Source organism: Rhagoletis pomonella, unplaced genomic scaffold (genome assembly GCF_013731165.1).
Source record: "Rhagoletis pomonella isolate Grant_MI unplaced genomic scaffold, Rhpom_1.0 Rhpom_scaffold_00003, whole genome shotgun sequence".
NCBI lineage: Eukaryota > Metazoa > Arthropoda > Insecta > Diptera > Tephritidae > Rhagoletis > Rhagoletis pomonella.
In genome coordinates, this window is record NW_023458557.1 from 28720204 (window position 1) to 28725813 (window position 5610).

Consider the following 5610-nt stretch of genomic DNA (forward strand, 5'->3'; position numbering starts at 1 on the left):
CAAGCTATCGAAAACATCGAATGGGATGACCATCGATAGTTTTACAGCTGTACAGATGCCGATTCTTAAACGTATATGCACTATTGTACATATGTATGTATGGGCGTGTAAGAAGATACGCGGTAAATATTTTAAATCTCTGCGCTTAACGGAATAACTCAACGACATACATATGTACTTATACAAAAACCTTATAATATTGGGTGCAATCCCGTATTCCTCGGACTAAAACTAGTAAAACTGTCAAAAAATAAAAAAATCCCTCAGAGCGGGAGAGTAACATTGAAAAGTACCGGATTGCTTTCTAGTAAAAAATGGTAACTTATGTCAACTTCAACATAACCTCCAAATTTTGGTTGTAAATTTTTGCTTATTTTGTATGTAAATTTTTGCTTATTTTGTATGTAAACACACTCAGCTCACACATGTATGTAAATAACTAAAAATACTTTCAAATTCATTAGAATCCACTTAAACAACTAATTAAACACTTTTCAACATGAATTAGCAAAGTGCACTTTTCTTTTGTTTACAATTTGGTTGCCAAACACACTACAGCTGGTCGTTTGACACATTTACCAGAATTTACCAGCAAAAAATCTTCGGACTAAAACTGGTAACTTCTGACAGAGAGAGGACCTTATTTACCCCCCTTTTTGTCCTCTCAATAGTCAGAGAACCGAGTACGGGATCGATTTCCAGTAAAATCTGACTGATTCTGACTATTTCTGGCTAGTCCGGACTCGTACGGGATCGCAACTATTAAGAGCTAAAACTTACTCGAACGTAGCGGTCAGAAAATGTGGATGTTAAGTATTATAAAAATTTGTGAAGGATATACATATGTACGACTTGCCCGTCAGAGGGACAACTGAAAACTAATCGTGTGCTCTTTCGGATCTAATAATCACAGTTCAGTATATCTAGATAACTTAAAAGCGCGAATTATATTTATCTTTTGAGAATTTACACAATGCAAACTAGATTGTGAGTTTATATGAATACAATCCACGAGATGAGCAAATAAATCCGTCATACCAATCAAAGGCATCCACGCTGCGCTTTTGCATTTTTAACACGTTACAGTGGAAGCAAAAGCAGAAAGCTTGTTTCGTCGAGACCAGAAATTGAATTCTGTCGCAGCATGCTCGAGTACCACACTTTTAAGCTTAGACTATTCCTCGAAATACCACTGTGCTTCATGTTTAGCTAAATTTAACTGTGGAAAGTGGAAGGTGGGGTGGGTTATTAACCGCCCACAAGCCTATTCATTTGCAGAAGCATACGTATATGTGTGTTTCTTGATGTCCACAAATACGTGCGTATATAGGAATAAATATACGTATGTACATATATAAACGCAATACTGTAATTAGTAACGAGCATCGAAAGTTTGTTTTATAACGCAACTCGCACTTGATCTTTTCATACTTTGATGGTTTTATCTTTAGTAAATACATTATTCGGTTTGGTTCACAAAGTCGTTTTTTACGTTTTGAATTCAAGCAATTTCAGAAGCTCTTCTTGTAAATAATATCTTACTTTACGCGTCCGGATATGCATACATTAAAAATCTCATTCGACAACTATCTGATCTTTTCATTCCATTATCATCGTAGAGCCAAAGGGCACTGATGGGGTTCATGGTGACAGAAAATCTGGATTTGTTGTCAGTAAACAAATTCCCATACTAATTAACATTTGATCTCACTCGCACACATAGCTAGCTCCACTAGCTGCATTGCACAACAGTAGTTTATTCATTACATTTTTGATTGTTGTTTATTCATTTTTCATATGGATCTTACTGCGGTGTGATGTATTTCAATATGTGCTACAAGTGTATGTGTAACTATTTTGGAAACTACCCAGTAAAAAAAGTGATCAGCCTGGCAGAAATAGGGGACCGTTATTTACGAAGATATGATCACACTATATTCCTCCGAGGCTCGTGCAATTTTATTCTTTTGCGTGACGTTACTCCTTAACCTTCCGTTACTAACACGAATTTTATAGTATGGTTACTAATATCGGTCTTCCAGACCGAAGTTCGGAGTTTCTTCATATAAAACACATATCTTCGGATTTTATATTTAATTCTTATTAGTTATGAAAAATCAATTAACAAAATTTCATTAAATAAAATTTACTTAAAAAATACGCTAACAAAAACTTGGGAAATGTTTCATTTGTATGTAAGAGAAATCATATACATTAACTAAAAAAACTACTGTTGTACCTGTTTTTGTATTAATTGCGTGATAATTGCAGTTAAATTTCCCTCTCTGAATTTTGAGTTAGCTCACTTTAGATCTAAGTGTACGATGTGTTATCTCAGCGCTGTTATTCTTGGCCTATGAGTAAGGAACGTTCTGCTCTTCAATCCTTTCAACCTAAGCTATTACAAACCGTTTTTGCCTTTCAACACTAATTTTCAGGGACCTTAAATAACAGTTATTTCTTTTCCACAGTTAAACTTGACCAGATATTTTTAAGTCCAAAATAAAAATCTTTTCCTAATATTACCCAAACCGCTTATCCAAATTAAACAAGTTTGGTGTCAAATGAAAGAGGACTAAAATATCTTTTAAACGAGAGAAGCCTGCTATTGAAAAATGTTTCAATACAAATGTTATTTTAATACCATAGAACAAACCTTGGGTCAAGTAAATATATGAATTTCTTGAGGTAATAAATTATAAAAAAAAATATAAATAAAAGTGGTAACCTTCGTTCGTTACTTCTGTTTAACAGCTATTTAAGTCCTCTTTCATTTGATACCAAGTTTGTTTAATTTGGATAAGTGGTTTGTTTATTATTAGGATAAGACATTTATTGTGGACATAAAAATATCTGGCCAAGTTCAACTAATGAAAAAAAGTAAATGGTATTTACGGTTCCTGCTAAATATTTTTGTCCGATAACAGTTTTAGGTACGCACCAGCTACAGTATACTATAAAAACCGCGAGTTTCAGAATTAAAAAAAAAGGGTCACGCCACTTTGACTCTTCATAACTTCTTTTATATTGCAAGCACATACTTCTAATGCATTCGACTCTCCTCTCCAAATACTACCAGTTAATTAAAAACTGAAACGTGAACAATCAGCGCACCTTTTTTGCAACGTAAAAACAAAAAACAATGGGAGAGTCATACCTTTATTTGTGAAAGTTTCCCAATTTTATTTCTGAATTATATGCATATTTGGCTAGAAAATATCTACGGTGGTCCTTCTTTTGCATTTACTTAACCTACACAACATATGTATGTAACCTGATTTTTGTTAATAAACCAGCGAAAATTATGTGTCTGATTAAAAACTGCCGAGTCATGCGAAAGCTCGAACTAATTGAGAATTGCCCATATAAGAAACTAGCAGAGCACCCGACGTCGTTCGGGGCAAACAAATCAAAATATAAAACAGTACTACAAATATTCAGAACAGCATAATTTAAAGGAGACAAAATATTTTCTTCGTTTATATTAAGGCATCCTTAGGAGCCATACTTTTGGCTTTATCGTGCTATAACTAAAATATATTGATCATCACTTGTACTCCAAATTTTGTTCCATTATTAATATTAGATAGATTAAGGTAACGATCAAATTTCTAAATTAAAATTATTCTACTTCGGTACATTCTGTTTAGCTGCCTTTCGATTAGCTGTTTTACTTAGCTGCACTTTTCCAGTATAATGCTTAATTCGGACGGAGATTGATTCATTATGAACGAACCTTTTTTGTTTAACAGCATCGCGAGATTAAAAAACGATTTAATCTTTCCATTTCAAAATAAGATAAAAATGGTAGGGTTTCACAAAAAAAACACAGTTTTAAATATCCGAGTTATCTAATAGATAAATATATATATGTATTTCCCCCTTTTATAATCTCATTTATATATACGTTACTATGAACACCTCCCATAGATACCTATGTATGAATAGAAAATTTCAAGTTCATGTGATTTATGGTTCCCAATTTATGGCTGATTAAAAATTCCACGCCTACGGGATGTGCCGTACCCCCTTTTATAAACTCATTCATATATACCTTACTATAAGCTCCTATCATAGATATGTCTGCATACCTAATTTAAATTTCATGTGACTTATGGTTTTGAAGTTATAGCTGATAAAAATTTTCACGCCTATGGGATTTGCCACGCCATCTTTTACAAACTTATTTATATTTATCTTTTTATAAGCACCTACCATAGCTACACCTGCATACCAAATTTCAAGTTCGTGCGACTCATGGTTCCGAGGTTATACCTGATAAAAAATTCCACGCCTATGGGATGTGCCACGCCCCCTTTTACAAACTCGTTTATATATACCCTCCCATAAGCACCTACCATTGATGTCTGCATATTAAATTTCAAGTTCGAGGGACTTATGGTTCCGAAGTTATAGATGATAAAAAAATCCACGCCTATGGGATGCACCAAGCCCCCTTTTACAAACTCATTTATATAGACCTTATTATGAGCACCTACCAAATATATATATAACTGCCTTCCAAATTTAAAGTTGATGCGACATATGGTTCCGAAGTTATAGCTGATAAACCTTTCAATGAATATGGGATATGCCACGCCCACTTTCACAAACTCGTTTATATATACCCTCCTATAAACACCTATCATTGATATGTCTGTATACAAAATTTCAAGTTCGTGTGACTTATGGTTCCGAAGTTATAGCTGATAAATTATTCCACGCCTATGGAATGTGCCACGCCCCCCTTCTACAAACTCATTTTTATATACCCTTGTATAAGCACCTACCATGGAAATGTCTGCATACCAGATTTCAAGGACTTATGGTTCCGAAGTTATAGCTGATAAAAAATTCCACGCCTATGGGATGTGCCACGCCCCCTTTTACAAACTCGTTTATATATACCCTCCTATAAGCACCTACCATTGGTATGTCCGCATACCAGATTTCAAGTTCGTGTGACCTATGGTTCCGATGTTATAGCTGATAAAAAATTCCGCGCCTATTGGATGTGCCAAGCCCGCTTTTACAAACTCGTTTATATATACCCTCCTATAAGCACCTACCATTGACATGTTTGCATACATTACACGTCTATGTCTGCATACCAAATTTCAGGTTCGTGTGACTTATGGTTCCGTAGTTATAGCTGATAAAAAATTCAACGCCTATGGGATGTGCCACGCCCCCTTTTACAAACTCATTTATATAAGCGCCTACCATAGACATGCCTGCATACCAAATTTTAAGTTCGTGTGACTTATGGCTCCGCAGTTATAGTTGATAAAAAATTCAACGCCTATGAGGTGTGCCACGCTTCCTTTTACAAACTCGTTTATCTATTACTTCCTATAAGGACCTACCATTAAAATGTCTGCATACCAACTTTCAAGTTCGTATGACTTATGGTTCCGTAGATATAGCTGATAAAACAACTCCACGTCTATGGGATGTGCCACGCCCCCTTTTACAAACTCGTTTATATATACCCTTCTATAAGCACCTACCATTGGTATGTCTGCATACCAAATTTCAAGTTCGTGTGACTAATGGTTCCGAAGTTATAGATGATAAAAAATTCCACGGCTATGGGATGTGCCACGCCCC